Source organism: Macrobrachium nipponense, chromosome 45, assembly GCF_015104395.2.
Source record: "Macrobrachium nipponense isolate FS-2020 chromosome 45, ASM1510439v2, whole genome shotgun sequence".
In the NCBI taxonomy this organism is placed as follows: domain Eukaryota; kingdom Metazoa; phylum Arthropoda; class Malacostraca; order Decapoda; family Palaemonidae; genus Macrobrachium; species Macrobrachium nipponense.
In genome coordinates, this window is record NC_061105.1 from 45,724,055 (window position 1) to 45,745,465 (window position 21,411).

The following is a 21,411-nucleotide window of genomic DNA, read 5'->3' on the forward strand; positions in this document are numbered from 1 at the left end:
GAAACCATAAACCACATAGCAAGTGAATGCTCGGCACTTGCACAGAACCAGTACAAAAAGAGGCATGATTCAGTGGCAAAAGCCCTCCACTGGAGCCTGTGCAAGAAACATCAGCTACCTTGCAGGGAGTGATAGAAAACGATCACGCAAAGATCCTCTGGGACTATGGTATCAGAACGGATAGGGTGATACGTGCAAACAGACCAGACGTGACGTTGATTGACAAAGTCAAGAAGAAAGTATCACTCATTGATGTCGCAATACCATGGGACACCAGAGTTGAAGAGAAAGAGAGGGAAAAAATGGATAAGTATCAAGATCTGAAAATAGAAATAAGAAGATATGGGATATGCCAGTGGAAATCGTACCCATAATCATAGGAGCACTAGGCACGATCCCAAGATCCCTGAAAAGGAATCTAGAAAAACTAGAGGCTGAAGTAGCTCCAGGACTCATGCAGAAGAGTGTGATCCTAGAAACGGCACACATAGTAAGGAGAGTGATGGACTCCTAAGGAGGCAGGATGCAACCCGGAACCCCACACTATAAATACCACCCAGTCGAATTGGAGGACTGTGATAGAGCACAAAAAAAAAAAAAAAAAAAAAAAAAAAAAAAACAAAAAAAAAAAAAAAAAAATAATAATAATAATAATATAATAATAATAATAATAACAATAACAAAAGTTCTCTAGGTACCTTAGTTATAAATATTGGCTCATTCAAGCTTAAACGCTGAAACTGTAAAACACATTTGCTTATGAAATTAACCTCAAAGACGGTCTTGGTCAGATTAGTAAAATTCAAATCAGGAAAACTAATTTAAGAAAATACATTAGTCTAAAATTAGGTAAAATTTGTTATTAGTGTCATACTGTATAATAATCTATCGACTAATTATTCCCATAATTATGACCCTTTTTAAGGACTTGTTACATAAATCTGACCATTATAAGCCTTCCTCACTTTCTTAACATTAAAAAACCACTCAATTCATATAACAACATTGGATTCCTTCTCCTTTAAAAAAAACAAAGCTCGATACTGAGGACATAAATCGGACAATGTCAGTGTCAAAACAACTCCAAAACCTCTGAAAACAGGTAAAAGCGCAGAGCTTTATCCAGATTGAAAATGGTAAGGATTCTTAAGTATTCATAATTACCAAACCCCAAAAGTTAAAAATATATGAAAGCTTAGTAATTATGCAGCCTCAGAAATAAGGAAGTGTCATCTGGAATAATTCCAGCATTTAGATATAATAATGATTATCTTGTCTCCAAGTCAGAAAATGACTGTATATATTCTGGAAATAAATGACATGGACTTACACAACGCCTCCTATGATATACTTTAGAACCCCCACCTGTTCGTCTGGTTAAAAATACATCGAAAGGCAACACTCCCGACCTACTCTTTCCCACAGGAGGTATTACCCAAGTTCGTCACATGTGACCTTGCGGGTAATATTTAAGTAACACCATAAAAGATACCCAACACCCTACCGAACGTAACATTAGGCAAAACGCAAAACAAATCAATTGGCAAGATTCAGAATGCTGATACTCAGTCAAAAAGGAAGGAAGGAAGGAAGGCAGGGGAGAGAGAGAGAGAGAGAGAGAGAGAGAGAGAGAGAGAGAGAGATAGAGAGAGAGAGAGGAGAGAAGAATTTCTTTTGGTTTTCAAAGTAAATATGCGGTATTACTATGTCGGTTTTTATAATGTATATAAACACCTAAGTGCATGGGGCGTGGGTACAACTTTGAAGAGTGAAAAGTCGTTTGAAATGGTCATAAACAAAGCAAGTTTTATTTAAACTCAGTCTCTATGAATATCAGCGCGTTTGCCTCAATGCGTATGAATGGAAAATAATCATAAGAGGTACTTATTAAATAAGAGGCAATTGAGCCCTTACGGCTACTTACATTTTTCTGTCAAAATACCCCATGTCAGCGACCAGGTATTAGAGAGCCTACAATATTTCCTTGGCCCTACCCAAATGGGATTCAATGACCCACTCCAAAGAAACGTCACTGACCCTACCTATTCACAAGAAAAAGTCAAGTAATCTATATAGCTTTTAGACCTTTTCTCTGCCTTTATTGGCACAATGGAATATCGCAACCATCCAATTTCAAGATTTCTTACCATCAGATTGTTATGTCTTTTCCATAAGAGGAATTCTTCCACCGACCGGCCCTAACATGTTTCAGACTAAAACAAAACCATTTTATTAGGTGTCCACTAGTCTCTGGAAAAAAAAAAAATTGTATTGGCTATTACCTCTCATCACTTAAAATATTCACACAAAAAGGTCAATAACTAAATTTTCAACTGTGTTCACCCAGCCACTTTCACCCACAAAGTGCAACACAAACACACCTCCCATTGGCTGTAGCTGTTGTGTTTAGGCCGAGATATATGTAAGCCGTTTTTTTACCCTTTTGACATACAATACAATACATACATACATAATGTAATTTTAGTTATTCGAATCTCAAAGCTCTTTTAGATTGGCCGTGCTGGACACGGCATTTGTTTTTAATGGACATCTTTGTAAACAAGTTGAGGGGATGGTTCTGTAAAATTCCGTGCACCTCTTCAGGCACTGAATATTGCCAGCACTTTTACTGGAAGAACAATTGTGCCAGACTGCAGAGGAATGCACAGACTCGTTTTTAACTCATTTAAGGTCGTCATTCCCACAGAATAAAAAAAAAAAAAAAAAACTCGCGTCACAATTTAAGTGCCTAGAATCATTAGGGTGGCTTAACCTAAGACTGGAATAGATTCAATTTTAGGCCTTTGGACCTGCTGAACCTCAGCCTACGGGCAAACAGACTGGGCTACCTAAAAGTTTCACTGACCAGCCAGATTAAAGACAGTCCTTACCCTCAGCATGACCAATGGTCAAGAGGCCAATTTAACACTTCAGGGACGGGCTATTGTTTCCAACCATAGGGTGCCAGCACCTCTACAGTCTCTTATACAGTTGTAAGTGCTTAAGGTACTTATTGGCAGGTTACATTGATGCTTCACCTTAATCTACATAACATATGTAATAATGAATAAGTAATGAAACTCACTTTCAGTATAATGGCGAAGAATAACCAGAGCCAACTAAGTTTTAGATGGCTACTGATGAGGGAAGAAAAACACAGCCAGGTCAAGTCACGTGACTCAAGTTCCAACATATCCTGACAGATGTGACAGCATTTCAAACCATACTCTGTTCACTTTAATATAAATTGTAAGACAGTTTTGAAAGATTTGATGTCATAAGAATATTTCAGAGATATAGTTGGTGATATGACACAATTAATTTTCTACGTTATGACTTAGGTCTTAGATAGAGGGTACAGCTCCATAGAACAAAAGACTAACTGAAAACCCCACCGTTTCGGACAGGTGAAATAACAGAAAAATATAACAAAACATCGTTTGATAAACAATGCAGTGACTCTGGATCACGAAAAACGTTACATAAATATTTGGCAAATAAAAAGTTAAACTTTGTCTATAACTGCAGAAATCTTAGCAGACTTGTTCTCTCTCTCGTCGGGAAAAGCAGACGAAATCCTAAAAGGGAAACGAGACTAAAAGGGAAAAACAACACCAAAGACACGGCAGTCATCACATTCAAATTGATGGACTAAAGTTATATCTACAAACTGTTCCATCTCAACCTTATCAAATAATTACAGATTATTCTTAACATGAACATGTCAATCATTCAGCTCCACTAGAAAGATAACACCATAACTTAGGAAAATCGTTATGTAAACGATGGTCTAGAATTAGTCCGGTAAAATGTTCCATTTCTGCGATATCACATTGTAAACATATATTCATAAACATAAATATATTACTATACAATGTGTTTAGTGGTTTCGTAATATTTTTCCATATGGGACGATGCCACTATGGTCATCTGATGACACTTCAAGTGACAAAAATAAAGATCACAATATATGTATATATATATATATATATATATATATATATATATATATATATATATATTATAGTATATATATATATATATATATAATAGAGAGAGAGAGGAGAGAGAGAGAGAGAGCGAGAGAGAGGAGAGAGAGAGAGAGAGCAACTGGCAACATTTTGTTTACATCGGATAATTACCCTTTGACTTTACGAAAGGAATTGGAAATTTTCTGAAAGTAATATAAACTATGGAAAACTTAAAATGAATAAAGATATGAACAGCAACTGGCAACTATTGTCGGTAAGTCTTTACCTATCAAAAGAAAGAAAAAAAAAGGCAATCTCTAAACTTTTGGAGTTTCTGCATTTATAAACGTAATTTGCCAACAAAGGTAAGAAGTTTTTAAAAAAAATTAAACCACATTCCTATTCACCAAAATTGAATATAGGAAACTGTATTCTTAACTGAAAATTGTGGAACCCTAAAGGGTTTATGTTGACAGTGTTTGGTAACTGAGAAGAGGCTGGAAGTAAAACACAACGTAATAAGAAAATATAGTCGAATAGACTTTACTTTGGCGACTGATTTGATAAAACTTATCATTTGAGAATATTTAGAACTTAAAAAAAAAAAAAGTCAGACTTCGCTAGAAAATGGGATTTTTGGGAGCTTCTGTCAAGTCGTGTTTGTAAAGGAAGACGCAGACACAATTAAAAAGGGAGACTGAACTATAATGAGAACACAGAACCATTAAAATACTCACAGAAAATGAAATCACATTGGATTGCGTGGGAAATTATATTTTTACAAAAGGTACTACTTGGAAGGCCTACGTCAAATATTGATCAGTATATCAGTGGTAATTCATTTCAAAAATGTCAGTATTGCATATGACTTGGAGAGGGGTTCTGTACGGTATTTCTCTCTGTTAAAGTGATACATCATTAAGTAGGAGATAAATAAAGGCTCGTCCGCTATGAAGGCTGGTTCGCGCACTCTCTAAAAATTACTAATGGAGCTGTGCATAAAAATGATGAGAGTAAACTTTTTGAAACTTACGTAACTTAGAATTTCTTGAGGCAATTCAATTTGCAGATAATTGAAGCTATGATGGATTTAAGATAAAATATACTACTGGATAAAGGTGTATTTATATCGATATCGATTTTTTCTCCATGTCAATTCTTTATTTTGGTGCCGTTTCCTTGCAAAAAAAAAAAAAAATTCGTTTGCTCAGTCTCGCGGTGATAGTTTTGACATAAGTACTATTGTATTTATTTGTCAAAACCCAACAAAAATTTATGGCTTTATAGGTAAAAAAATAATTCAGTGACACATTTCTTGAAATAATAACGGAACTGCCAATAATACCCTAATTTGCTGAGGGAATGAGTCACCTCCGACGATTTCTGCTACAAATTTTTGGTGGTAACACAGCAAAGCAGACGAAATGCTGAAACGGAAAGAGCAAACGTTTTACTTTTCAAAAAAATATATAAATTTCAGTAGAGAAGCGTTCGAACGGTTATTAAATAAAATAAGATACTGAAATGAACCGAAGAGTGTTTGAGTTCAAAGTCAGCAACATGGGTCTGGTCAGTATGTAAGGAGAATAACAAAACAAAAACTTCTTGGCGAGACTTTGTTGCCTAGCAGGGAAAACAATACTAAGAAAGAAAACGTCCAATCGAGAGGGAATCTTCGCTGAAGGATGGACTTGCTTGTACAGACGGCCAACAAGAATTGGCGTAGTTTCTTAATTCATTGTTCGTTATGGAAATATTGCCATATGCAGGTGCCAGAATATTACTTAACAATAAATAAAATTTCCTTTCAAAGGTGCTATACTTGAAATAAATGACATTAGAACTGGAGTAGAACTTATTCAACGTATGAAAGATAATTATTTTGCAAAGTAAGGAAAACTATATACCGATGGTCCACCGTCCACGATTTCTAATTTTATTTTCAACTCTAGCTTCGTAACAGCATTCCGAAGATTTTGAAGTTGGCTTTGCTGCCGCTCGAGTCTTGACTCAACATATCGTACTGCACTGAAGTGTTGTCATTTCGTCTCCTACAGCCGATAAATAATACATCAAGGCGTTAACATTCTTTGAAAACGATGTTTAATTAAACTAATTTTGTCCTTTGATCAATAAAATAATTTGCATGACACGTTTAGTGGGCCTAAATTGGACTTCTGATTTCCCACATGATAAGCCTAGGTCTATTTTCAGCAGCATACTCTCATCGGATACGTAATATTAATGAATATTTAAATCGACAATATATATATATATATATATATATATGGATATATAGATATATATATATATATATATATATATATATATAGATATATATATATAAATCTGCTTTATTTGACTATTCCCGTTATTCTTGTTTTATTAGCCATGTTCGCCTTTCTTCTTATCCTTTTAATAATTGCTTAACATAATTAACTCAGACCTAGCTATTCAAAGTCAAAAAGCAATTATAAAAAAATCAAACGAATATAATTCTTTCTTATTTTTATCGAATTCCTTGCATATCATCCTGTTTCATTTGGACACCTTGGAAAGCTGTGGGAGTCAAAACTGACGAATACATTAAGAAAGGCTTACTTTCCTTAAAGCTTTCTTAGGATGATCTTTCTGTAGCTATTCATTTCTTTTAAATAGAAATTAATTCAAATTAGTTCACATGTATAACTACTAGACCTACTTACATAAGCAGCATATTATAAGCAGCTGAAAGAATAGAAATAGGAAAGGGTGACGTTCTCGTTTAAGTCTATTTCATGTTTTTTTTGTTTTTTTTCTCTCAAGAAAAACCTACTGCTTTAATCAAGGGTTGCTCTTTGACGGCTACAGGGTGTAACACGAGGGTATGCACACATTTTGTGAATAAGAAAGAGAAAAGTTTCTTTGAACAGAAAATGTTTTACAAACATGTATTTTAAGGCGTCCGTTGTCGGTGCGGGGAATTTTTAAAATAACCGTTATCATTAGTGATGCTTTCACGAGGTGGAGTTCGTAGTGAGAAGTCGGATCTAGTCGCTGAGATGTATGAAGAGAGCGGAGCGGAGGGGTGGCTTATAGGAGTGATGGAAGGATTAGGCCGATGTTAGTAAAGTATCTCCCAATAAAATGTATTCTTTAGGTTTTGAAGAAAAAAACAAAAAAAATGCATGCATCATTGAAACCGTGTCCCTCCCTATCCGTGGTAATCACTGGCCACCGATAAAAAAAAAGAAAAAAAGTAAGCCTAAACTGAACTCTCATCCATCAAAGATAAGTTTTGCTTATTCATTAGACAACTATCAGACTTCAAGTTGTAGATTTAAAAATCTCTTCATCTCCATCTAAAGTATTCATCAGACACCAGTCATGAAGCGTAAAGCTAGTTATGATCCCTGGTTCAGCAATGTCGTGACGAGGCACTAGAATTCAAAGTTCACAAATGAATGTTGCTCAGCAACATTTTCACTACTGTATTGTCTTGCTCTCATGTGGTGGTGCTCGAGGTATTCCACCTCTAGGCCCATGTTCTAAACTTTGCCGTCCTTTAAACAATTTTATTCATCTATGTATGATTCTCCTCCGGTTTATTAAGCTTTCTTGATATCTCTCCAACAGAAACTTGCACCGAATGCAGTGCAATAATTCTCTCGCTCATCGAAGGATGTTTCTTAGACCGATAAATGACACATTGACATTAGATACCCGTGCACATAACATCAAAAGCAATAGAGTGAGGTCGCCTAGTTCACATTGTTAAGATATCGTTTTTTTTTTTTCTTTTTGTTTTTAAATTTGATAGCATTTTGTGAGATTCCAATGTTTTCTGTAAAATTTAACAAATGGAATAGTTCAACTACCTTCAACTTAATATTGAAATGATAATTTAAGGACTATGTTTATGCGATACTACTAGTGATAGGTGTCTCCTATCTATTTGGTAATGCATATCTATGGTTGTGATATGACGTTTTTTATCACTTCGTTTCGTTCACGTCAATTTTGCTATATAGGAAAATAGTTTTACACAATAACATAACATAATGTTCTAAAGATATCAGTGAGCTGTTTTTAATGTCATTACACATGATTTCATCCATCTTTGAAAAGAAAAATAGATAAATAAGGCATGAATCGTGCGTCAGGGCAGGTGAACGAAAAATTATGAAACTCTGCCACGAGTTTTTGGCCGACAGTACCTACTGAATGTTCCTTTTTCAGCGGTATTACTTAACAAATTAAGATAAATAAAGCATTATGGTATGTTATATAAGATAGCGTATTTAATCTATTTATCGTTTCATATCATCTTTGTATCTAATTCTAGGCTTGCTATCATACAGTTGTCAATTAGGGGCGACGCCACTATGGACCTCTGTTGACACTAAAAGTAACTAATACAAATAATAGACAAATATATAGAGTAACTGGCAACTATTTTGTGCAAACCGTAGATTTAGTCTTTGATTTTACGAAAGATGTGAGAAATTTTATCAACGAAATATAATAAATTAATAAAAATAAGATCTTATATTTATGATTCTTAATGATAACTCATTATGATTCAGAAAAACTGTTAAAACAAATAAAAATACTGACATTAACTAGCAACTGCTCTTGGTCAGGATTTTACTTAAAAGGCTAATGTCGAAACTTTATTAGTTTTTACATTTATAAATGTCCATTTTTTAAATTGTACGAAGTTATAAAGACCAAATTAAAAAAAAATTATTTGTGGCAATTAAGCTCCTGGTATAATATATTTTACTTGAAACAGCGAAATATCAAAGGGTTATGTTCAGATTGTTTGGTAACACTAACAGCCAGACGAATTTCAGAAACTGAAGCGAGACTGAAAGAAAACACAATGTAATCTTAGAAAACGATTTAAAACGATAGACGCATAGACTATTTTTTGGCAGTTGACTGATCAAAAACTATTATTCAGAATATTAGTCTTAAAAGGTATTTCACTAAAAATCAGACACTTTGTGAGCGTTTGTCAAGTGGTGTTGTAAAGGAAGAAGCAGACATCAGTCGAAAGGGGAAATGAAACTAAATGTAAACACTGAATCACTAGAATAGCAACATAGGAAATTAAATCCTGTTGGTCTGAATTGGAAATAATATTTATAAAATCATTTAATTAAAAGTACATACACGAATCAGAAAAAAAGATAATTTAAAAGCTCTACATATTACAATAATGAACATTATCTGGCAATTTGGTAATTAAGTGGGAATGACCTTTCATTTCCAGAGTCATATTTTTCTTTTAATGTGCGTTATTAATAGGAAATAAATAATGCCCCATTAACTATTAAGGCTAATTGGCGGATGCTAAGGAAATTAGTTAAGAATTATATATTAAATGACGAGTGGAAACTTTTCGACCTCACGCAACTGCAACGCCTTTGATGCAAAATGATTTACAAGTAAAGTTGAAGAAGCTAAGATAGAGTAAAGCTAAAATGCACTAAAGTGGCGATATTACACAGGAAAAAAAGGTATATTTCTGTCTGTAACGATTTCACCTCGTTGCAAAACCTTTATTTTTTCTTGTCCGGTTCCATGCAATAAATTCGTCTGTTAAGTCTTCGTCAGTTGGTCATTTTCACGAAAGTTCCATCGTCTTCATTAATGAAATAAACTGACAAAAAATTATATCTTTATCACTAAACACTAAATATATAAAATATACCTGTAAGAACTCATGGCATTGTCAATAATAGCTAATTTTGTTGCATAAGCAAATAATCTCCGAGGCTTTTTGCTATGAATGCTTTAGTAACAAACAAAGCAGACGAATTACTGAAAAGAAAAATGGTATTGTTTAACCTTTTTGTTTTCCATTTTTAAAAATTCATCATTATTAATACTATTAACATGATTTACAAGTCCTAAAACCTACTACTAGTGTATCGTTTCACAGAACAGAATTCCAACAAAGCACAGTAGCTATGTTAAGCTCTCTCTCAAGTTTGTCGACAAAAGAATACAATAGCCTCAGTTCATTGTGTCGTAGAATTCTGAGAAACAAAACCTAGTCTCAGGAATGAGGTAAACATGACGCTCTTTGGGTATATGAGAAAGCTTGAGTTAGTACTCGACTTCCTAGAGAGATGTTTATATATTTGAGTATATTCATTGGAGGTTTTTATATACCTTGTACAAGTGACTACGAAATCTCTCCTGTATTTTCCTGGGAAGAAAGTAAATTTTTTGCAATTATATAAAGCTGGAAACTTCTTCAGTTCTAATTTAACTTATTGTTATACGCATTACTGCCTTACATCTGAAATCTAATTATTATCGTTAATTTTAATTTGATAAATATTCATACATATTCAGATTTATCAGTTTCATTTTAATTACTTTAACAACATTTTTCCTTTTTTTTTTTTTTTTAACTGTCAGGTACGAGTTCTAGAAATAAACAATCGGGAAATGCTATCCGATAATGGAACCTGCAGATGAGATCGCAAATGTGATGATTAAACGAGATCATTAAATAAGGCGAGAGAGACTCATTATTACCCAATACTAATATCAGTTCACATTTTGGAACCAGATATTCCCGCTTGTGCTCGCTCGAGTACATTTTGGCCCTCAATATCATGCGCGTGGTTTATTACATTACTCTCTCTCTCTCTCTCTCTCTCTCTCTCTCGCTCTCTATCTCTTATCTCTCTCTCTCTCTTCTTGATCTCTATAACGTTTGTGTAATGTAGCCTGTATAACAAACACAAAAATAGGCAAACACGGTATTGTACTGAAGTATTTGAAAATAAAGTATACTATTCAGTGTGAATGCATTTGGCAAATAGAGATCAATCAAAGCATGCTATTCAAGCCCTAAAAAAAACAATCAATAAATTATTTATAAAAGTAGAGTCGAAAAAAAGCCGTTATGCCTAAATCCCGAAACAACTATTAGACTTAACACCCAGGACATAAGCAGGAGCTGGGAGAGAATTCCAAAGCCTGGCGGTTGAAGGATGAAAGTAGTCCTTCCAGTCAATTAATCCGGGCGCTTCGGATAACTCCAAAATATGATTGAATTGTTGAGTTACCTCTGATATGTAGCCGGAGAAATTTTTTTCATTTCAACTATATTAGCGTAATTACTATTAATCATTATATCACTCGCAGCAGTAAAACAGTATTCAAAATAAAAATATTCATAACCTACACACAGCACTAGGGAATATGAAAAAAAACCCTGAAATTCACCAGAAAGATCCCTATTAGTTCTATTTCGAAACAGTTTACAATTAAGACAACATTGACTCTCTCAGATTCTTAAGGACAATCACTAGTCGGTATTTGCTCATTCCTTCATGTGGCACTCGACCTCTTCTCGAGGACTCTAATTTAGGCTAAGACAAGATGATGAAATGGAAGGCTTTGGGCACCTCCTACAAATGTCAACAGAGGGATACCTTGAAGAATCTTGGGCGAGGCTCAAGTGGGATCTCTCTCTCTCTCTCTCTCTCTCTCTCTCTCTCTCTCTGTGGTCCCTCTTTATTTCTCGAATTCTTCGTGCTTTTCAGGATACGCTTGTCACTACAAAGCCTTGAAACCCAAGTGCTAGATATGAAGAAATTATGATGTCCGGTAGCGGGCAACGAACCCGCTTAGCCCATTTGACCACGATAATGTGTATGGGTCTATTCAGCTCTAATAAATATATCTGAAAGCGAAAGAAGAGGTTGCTGGCTACAACCTATCTTGATAGCAATGTCGTGATAGCTAAAGTTAGTGAATGTATGAAAGTGAGAACGTTGGTTTTCTGTATATGGTAGATTTGTATTCTGTCGTGTCTCTGATTATTAAAACATCAAGAAAAGGAATTTTGTTGTCTGTTTCCCATTCAACTTTAAATTTTATGCTGGGCATTAATGCGTTTAATTTTGAGAGGAATTCATTGAAAGCTCCGGCACATGTGCCACAGCTTTCAATTACAAAATTTCTAAATGGTTAGCTGGCCTCTTTCCCCTTTTTTAGGCACCTTTTCTCCCAGTCATATTAAAAATTCGGAAGATTATTGTCACAAATTCAGAGAAGCACATATACCACTTCACAACATAAAACTTTTTAAGCCTTGACGTAGACTCCCTATTCACAAAAGTACCAGTACAGGACGTTCTTCAGTTTTAAGGGTAAAATTATCCACCTATTCAGATCATTTACCCATTGGCGCTTGACAAAATAAATAAAAGTTAGTTGAATTATGTGCATCTAATAACGTAATTTTCATTCGAGGAATCATTCTACAGCACGTCCAAAATTCGGGTGTAGTATGGGTAGTCCTTTAAGTCCTGTTTTAGCCAATCTGTACATGGAATACTTTGAAAAACTACAGTAATAAATGCAATAAACCCCAAAACCAATGCTGTGGATGAGATATGTGGATGATATTCTAACATTTTGGGATAATAGGTGGGGCAATTTTAATGAATTCCTCTCAAAATTAAACGCATTAATGCCCAGCATCAAATTTAAAGTTGAATGGGAAACAGACAACAAAACAAAATTCCTTTTCTTAATGTTTTAATAATCAGAGACACGACAGAATACAAATTTACCATTTACAGAAAACCAACGTTCTCACTTTCATACATTCACTACTTTAGCTATCACGACATTGCTATCAAGATAGTGTAGCCAGCAACCTGTTCTTAAGAGCTTACGAATTTGTTCCCCAGATTTTCCTGGGGTAAGAGAAAAAGGGGAGACTGGATTAATGTAAAAATGGGAGTAAGTCAGACCATCTCTGTATTTACATATATAAAAATTTCATGAACGATTATTTACCTTTAAAGTGACTACTGGTATTTTTTTGCTTTTAGTGTACTTTCTGTTCACTTTGAATTCTCATATCTACTAAAGTTTTAATGCTGTTATCTGCTTTTTTTTTACCTCCATTCTGGCAAATTTGTTCATCTAGGGTCTTTAATTATTCAATGAAAGTGGAAGAAAAGTTACCTATATTTCATAGTTTTACTTTGTCCACATAAAGTTTAATGACATCAATAGAAAAGTACTCACAACTATAGACAGTTGTTCTTATAGGATGGCATCAGTAGAAAACTCTGGTTCGGTCTAAAGAAAAAGTCTAATGAATATCTAATAACTTACAAAACAGGACAAATCCGCATTAAACGTTTTTGGGACGAAAAAAGGAAAAATATAGAAATAATTCACAACACACTCCAGGAAATACAAACCTGTTTTCCCAATTGATAAACAAAACGAACAGCATCAAATTTCGCCTAGACGTTGTAAATCGTTTTATTAGAAAAAGCCATCGATAAAGAACGTCTCGCTAATTAGCATCAAATGACAAAGACTGTGAGGAGGAGGTTTGCATAGAAGGTGAAAGTTCGTGATTTTCCGTGAAAATAAACAATGAAATAATAATATCTCTGATGATCAAAATAAAAGGGAAAGACAGAGAATCTATTTCCAGCAAGTAAAAGGCTGCAATGCTGTTATGGATGTCAAAAGTATCAAGGAACGGATCAGCAGCAATAAGTTCTCTCTGTCCTTCAATAACAGTTAAAAACACAGTACTCTTTTAGACATAAAAAAGAGTGAATGAATGAATAAATAGAAGTGACATATGAAGATCATTGAATACGTCTCTCTCTCTCTCTCTCTCTCTCTCTCTCTCTCTCTCTCTCTGAATTTGCGTGCGTGTGTGTGTGTGTGTGTGTGTGTGTGTGTGTGTCTTTCAACAACAGTTAAAAACATAATATTGTTTTAGATAAAAAGAATGAATGAATGAATAAATAGAAGTGACATATGATGACCTCTCTCTCTCTCTCTCTCTCTCTCTCTCTCTCTCCCTCTCTCTCTCCACAGCTCTCAAGAGGCAAACAATTTCCATTTTCCTTAAGAGTTTTTTCTGAGTCATCGCCAGTGACTTTTTATTTCCCTTGTAATTCAAGTGTAGTTCCTGACCACAATTTTGTTTATTATTCTCAACAGCAGCTTTTTTTTTTCTTAGATAAAAATAGACAAAAATATTGTTAATCAAATTAATGAATAAAAGTGAAAATTAAAAAAAAAAAAATTAATGATAAAAAATAAAAATGAAAATAAATATAAAAGTAAAAATTATATTAAAATATAGAAAAATAATAAACAATTAGATTAACGAAAAATAAAAAATCAAAATTAAATATAAACAAAATGACGAAAGATCAAAATAAAAAAAAAAAAAAAAATCTATCATAGGTAAAGTGATTTCTTCTGTAAACAAATTATCCCCCTTCTGATAATAACTCATAACTACAAATCAATCATCCTTAGTTATAATCATTTCCCTTCTCTGTCATTTCTCCGAATTCACTTTCATTTCGACGCTCACTTCACCCACGGTCGCTTCCCTTCTTGCCTTACCCAAGTCCTTCTCTTGCCTTCGTCAGAAGGGTTTGGGTAATAAACGCTAAATATACTATTTACTGAATGAGTATATCTCCACGAGGGGAAGACAATGCATTTACATGGAAATTCAATATATTTACCGTGGTAAATTTTGAAAGGTATTTAGTGGAGCATCGGGAGAAGAGGCAAAGACTACATTCGCAGTGAGCAAAGAGGAATATCCATTAAGCCAAATGCGGGAAGCAATATTTCTCGTAATTAACAAAAGCTTAATAATTCGTTGTTGTGCGAGCAACTTTTTCGTTTTAACGACTCGACTCTGAAATTGGACGACTTTCCGTTTGCGAGGATAATGTGGAGAGTTGCTGGGAGAAAGAGAACATAAAAAGTAAATTCTGTACACATGCAGACACACAAAGAACAAACATTCTATACATAAACACATACATGCATACACAAATGTGCGCGTTTATCATACACACACACACACACACACACACATATATATATATATATATATATATATATATATATATATATATATATATATATATATATATATATATATATATAAATAAAGGTTTTTTTGCCACGAAGGAAAAAAACAAAAATGAAAAAAAAAAAAACGAGTTGGCCGAGTACTTTCGGTCCTATTCGGACCCTTTACTAGGCATACTGGTTTTACAAGAACACCATAGTCAAAAGAAGGCTTAATATACAAAACTGACACTACATAATTAGCCATAAGGGCGATTTTCACTCTACAGAGAGGAGGAGGAGTCATAGGCTAGCCACACCTTGAAGGATACCCGCGGTAAACAAGTGATTCTTCCAGAAAAACAGTACATTTTGAAAACAACACGGGAGCATATACAATTTAATATCATGAATTTTTTACACAAACAACTTTCCCAACAAAAAATTATTATTAATGAAAAGACGAAAGAAAATATAAATATATATATATATCGAGCAAGAGAAAGAGGGCGAAGTGAAAACTATCGAAAACCAGAGGAGAGGAGAGATGAGAGAGAGAGAAGAGACAAGAGAGACGAGAGAGAGAGAGAAAGAGAGAGAAGAGAGAAAAGAGAGAGAGAGAAAGAACCAGAGAGATGAGAGAGAGAGAGAGATAGAGAGAGAAACTACGAACCAGAGAGAGAGAGAGAGAGAGAGAGAGAGACAGATGAGAGACAGAAGAGAGAGAAAAGAAGAGAGAAGAGAGAAAGAGAGAGAGAGAAAGACAGCCCGAGAGAGAGAGAGAGAGAGAGAGAGAGAGAAAGACAGAGAGAGAGAGAAGAGAGAGAGAGAGAGAATTAATAACTATATACAATGTTGGACTCAATTTATTTTTAGTTTTTCTTCATTTATTTTGAGGTCCTTCATAAACATCTTACAAATATATGGGTCCAAATGGTACATTCCCAGACTAAGATTTAGGTTGTTTTTTATTAGTGATTTGTATAATTGCCGATTCCAGTAAATTTCTTGAAACATAATCATTAGATCTAGCAATTACCGAGGCATCACCCCAATTAATACAATGAGATTTTTCACTCAGATGGATAAACAGTACATTTGAAGTCTGGGCTGTTCTAACTGAATACATATGCTGCTTAACCCGAACACTAAATTCTTACTAGTCTGACCAACGTAAAACGATGGGCAATCCTTACAAGGAATTTTGTAAATGATGTTGTTATTTGTTACGGGACTATTCTTAATTAGCATATCTTTAATGGTATTGTTATAAGAGAACACTACATTAACATTAAATGATTTAATATTGATTTTATGGTTTCAAATCACGAAAATAAGGTAAGCTAAGTACATTTTTAGGGATTTCTTTTTCATTAATAGCAACATTATAAAACTTTTTATAAGCTTTTTGATAACATAAATCAATTAAATGAGGTGGGTAGCAGAGATCGTTTCCTATCTTTTTATGTATTCTATTTCTTGGTCCAGGTATTGTGACTCGTGATACGCAAAGCGCGTAGGGAACATAGAAGAAAAAAATTGAAATTTTAATATTAAGATGGTGGCCAGAATAAAAATGTACATATTGTTAAATTATTTGTGGGTTTTCTATAAATACTGAATTTGCATTGGAAAGATTCTCTATGTATTAATACATCTAGGAAAGGAATGACATTGTTATTTTCAATTTCAACAGTGAATTTTATGGATGGCACTAAATTATTCATTTAGACAGTAAATCATTTACATCGATACCACTAGGTAAGACTACTAAGATATCATCGACATATCGGTACCATTTTAAGGGGATAAGTGTGATATTCGGGAGGTGTTGTCTCTCAAAAAATTCCATATATAAGTTTGAAAGGAGAGGTGATAAAGGGTTACCCATGGCCATACCAAATATTTGTTGGTAATATTCTCCATTAAAATAAATCTGCAATCACAAATACATAACTTAATTAAGGAAATTATGTGACTAACGGACATAGGCAATTCATGCAGTACAAAGCTCATTACTTAAATATTCTAGCACAGAGTCAATAGGGACTTTTGTAAACAAAGAACATACATCAAAAACTGACAAAAATATCGCTAGGGTTTAGTACAATGTTATTTAATTTCTCTACAAGATCAAGAGAATTCCGGATGTGTGAATTAGATACAGTTCCTAGTAGCGGGGATAACAGTTTAGTAAGATATTTAGATAGTTTATAAGCAATTGACCCTACAGTACTAATAATTGGGCGCATAGGTTTGTTTTCCTTATGAGTTTTGACTAGGCCATATAATAAGGTAATGAGGGACACTTTACAGTTAACTGACACAAAAGTTCTTTTTTTATCTTTTGTGTCACTGTTGAGAAATTGAAAATAACAATGTCATCCCTTCCTAGATGTATATACATAGAAGAAATCTTTCCAATGCAAATTCAGTATTTATAGAAAAAAACCCACAAAATAATTTAACATATGTACATTTTTATTCTGGCCACCATCTAAAATATATTAAAATTTCAATTTTTTCTTCTATGTTCCTACGCGCTTTGCGTATCACGAGTCCACAATACCTGGACCAAGAAATAGAATACATAAAAAAGATAGGAAACGATCTCTGCTACCCACCCCCTCTATTTAATTGATTTATGTTATCAAAAAGCTCATAAAAAGTTTTATAATGTGCTATTAATGAAAAGAAATCCCTAAAAATGTACTTAGCTTACCTTATTTTCGTGGGGATTTGAAACATAAAAATCAATATTTAAATCATTTAATGTTAATGTAGTGTTCTCTTATAACAATACCATTAAAGATATGCTAATTAAGAATAGTCCCGTAACAACAAATAAACAAACATCATTTACAAAATTCCTTGTAAGGATTGCCCATCGTTTTTACGTTGGTCAGACTAGTAAGAATTTATGTGTTCGGGTTAAGCAGCATATGTATTCAGTTAGAACAGCCCAGACTTCAAATGCACTGTTTATCCATCTGAGTGAAAAATCTCATTGTATTAATTGGGGTGATGCCTCGGTAATTGCTAGATCTAATGATTATGTTTCAAGAAATTTACTGGAATCGGCAATTATACAAATCACTAATAAAAACAACCTAAATCTTAGTCTGGGAATGACCATTTGGACCCATATATTTGTAAGATGTTTATGAAGGACCTCAAAATAAATGAACAACTAATAAATTAGTCCCACATGTATATAGTTATTAATTCTCTCTCTCTCTCTCTCTCTCTCTCTCTCTCTCTCTCTCTCTCTCTCTCTCTCTCTCTCTCTCTCTCTCTCTCTCTCTCTCGTCTTTCTCTCTCTTTCTCTCTCTCTCTCTCTCTTCTCTCTCTCTCTCTCTCTCTCTCTCTCTCTCTCTCTGGTTCGATAGTTTCTCTCCCTCTTTCTCTTGCTCGATATATATATATATTTATATTTTCTTTCGTCTTTTCATTAATAATAATTTTTTGTTGGGTTGGGAAAGTTTGTGTAAAAATTCATGATATTAAATTGTATATGCTCCGTGTTGTTTTCAAAATGTACTGTTTTTCTGGAAGAATCACTTGTTTACCGCGGGTATCCTTCAAGGTGTGGCTAGCCTATGACTCCTCCTCCTCTCTGTAGAGTGAAAATCGCCCTTATGGCTAATTTGGTAGTGTCAGTTTGTATATTAAGCCTTCTTTTGACTATGGTGTTCTTTGTAAAACCAGTATGCCTCAGTAAAGGGTCCGAATAGGACCGAAAGTACTCGGCCAACTCGTTTTTTCATTTTTTTCCTTCGTGGCAAAAAAACCTTTATTTATACATAGCATCACGTTTTATATACTTCGTGATCAAGTTATTCATCATGAGGGCCACGTTTACTTTTGCTTTCCTGTTCCCACTGTTGAGCTGTTTCGTCACCTCTTTCTCCAAGTCTTTACAAGCAGCGCACTCTACCAGAATTCACCTGAAATTCCTGAAAAAATGCCTGGCGGAACAAGTGTTACCCAAATCATTGCTACCATACCGCATAAGAAGATACGATCAACATCCTTTTAATGAGTTTTCATCACTCATATTAAAACGTCACATTGCTGCCGCGAAAATGGAGGAAAAGGAGAAATTTAAAGAACTGGAAAAAGCCCGACGTAACTTCAACTATTCGATTCCCGCTGATTGGAAACACGCATTAAGGCAAGAAATTTATGGAAAACTTCGTATGAACTACAGACACTTTGATTAGAAAACTGGAAAGAAAATTAAACAACCTTATCAACGCCAGTGATTGGACCAAAAATGCTAGAAGTGATTGTGTGGTGAATTTATCGAGCAAACAAATCAAGTGATAATGCAGTGCGCGCATTAGGCTTTGGGCTGTCTTTCTTCATTTGTAACAAACCCTCAGCTTTATCAATAGCGACATCTTTATATAAGTTTGAAAAATACTGTGATATACCACAAAATCATTTAGACATTATCAAAGGCATGACATATAGTGCTACGCATGCCTACCATGAAGATAACTTCCCCGCTCGCTACAAGGAAAAGTTTAAAAGAATTGAAGAATGATAATAGCTTACACATTACCAAGGCTGATAAATCCAATAGTTTTAAGGTGGTTCTTTGACAAAACATGACTACATATCACGCATGCATACTTTACTTGAGGATGATAACTTACAAAAAACTTGCAAAAAATCCGTTGGACCAAGTAATAAAAAACTTTAATATCAATATCAAACAAATTCTGAAAGATAAAAAAAAGAACTTTTGTGTCAGTTAACTGTAAAGTGTCCCTCATTACCTTATTTATATGGCCTAGTCAAAAACTCATAAGGAAAACAACCTATGCGCCCAATTATTTAGTACTGTAGGGTCAATTGCTTATAAACTATCTAAATATCTTACTAAACTGTTATCCCCGCTACTAGGAACTGTATCTAATTCACACATCCGGAATTCTCTTGATCTTGTAGAGAAATTAAATAACATTGTACTAAACCCTAGCGATATTTTTGTCAGTTTGTTGATGTATGTTTTTGTTTACAAAAGTCCCTATTGACTCTGTGCTAGAATATTTAAGTAATGAGCTTGTACTGCATGAATTGCCTATGTCCGTTAGTCACATAATTTCCTTAATTAAGTTATGTATTTGTGACTGCGATTTATTTTTAATGGAGAATATTACCAACAAATATTTGGTATGGCCATGGGTACCCTTTATCACCTCTCCTTTCAAACTTATATATGGAATTTTTTTGAGAGACAACACCTCCCGAATATCACACTTATCCCCTTAAAATTGGTACCGGAATTATGTCGATGATATCTTAGTAGTCTTTACCTAGTGGTATCGATGTAAATGATTTACTGTCTAAATTGAATAATTTAGTGCCATCCATAAAATTCACTGTTGAAATTGAAAATAACAATGTCATCCCTTTCCTAGATGTATTAATACATAGAGAATCTTTCCAATGCAAATTAGTCATATTTATAGAAAACCCACAAATAATTTAAAACATATGTACATTTTTATTCTGGCCACCCATCTTAATATTAAAATTTCAATTTTTTCTTCTATGTTCCTACGCGCTTTGCGTATCACGAGTCCACAATACCTGGACCAAGAAATAGAATACATAAAAAAGATAGGAAACGATCTCTGCTACCCACCTCATTTAATTGATTTATGTTATCAAAAAGCTCATAAAAAGTTTTATAATGTTGCTATTAATGAAAAAGAAATCCCTAAGAAAAATGTACTTAGCTTACCTTATTTTCGTGGATTTGAAACCATAAAATCAATATTTAAATCATTTAATGTTAATGTAGTGTTCTCTTATAACATACCATTAAGGATATGCTAATTAAGAATAGTCCCGTAACAAATAACAACATCATTTACAAAATTCCTTGTAAGGATGCCATCGTTTTACGTTGGTCAGACTAGTAAGAATTTATGTGTTCGGGTTAAGCAGCATATGTATTCAGTTAGAACAGCCCAGACTTCAAATGCACTGTTTATCCATCTGAGTGAAAAATCTCATTGTATTAATTGGGGTGATGCCTCGGTAATTGCTAGATCTAATGATTATGTTTCAAGAAATTTACTGGAATCGGCAATTATACAAATCACTAATAAAAACAACCTAAATCTTAGTCTGGGAATGTACCATTTGGACCCATATATTTGTAAGATGTTTATGAAGGACCTCAAAAATAAATGAACAACTAATAAATTAGTCCCACATGTATATAGTTATTAATTCTCTCTCTCTCTCTCTCTCTCTCTATCTCTCTCTCTCTGTCTTTCTCTCTCTCTCTCTCTCTCTCTCGTCTCTCGTCTCTCTCTCTCTCTCTCCTCTTTCTCTCTCTCTCTCGTGTTCGCTCTCTCCCCTCTCTCTCTCTCTCTCTCTCTCTCTCTGGTTCGATAGTTTCTCTCCCTCTTTCTCTTGCTCGATATATATATATATTTATATTTTCTTTCGTCTTTTCATTAATAATAATTTTTTGTTGGGAAAGTTTGTGTAAAAATTCATGATATTAAATTGTATATGCTCCCGTGTTGTTTTCAAAATGTACTGTTTTTCT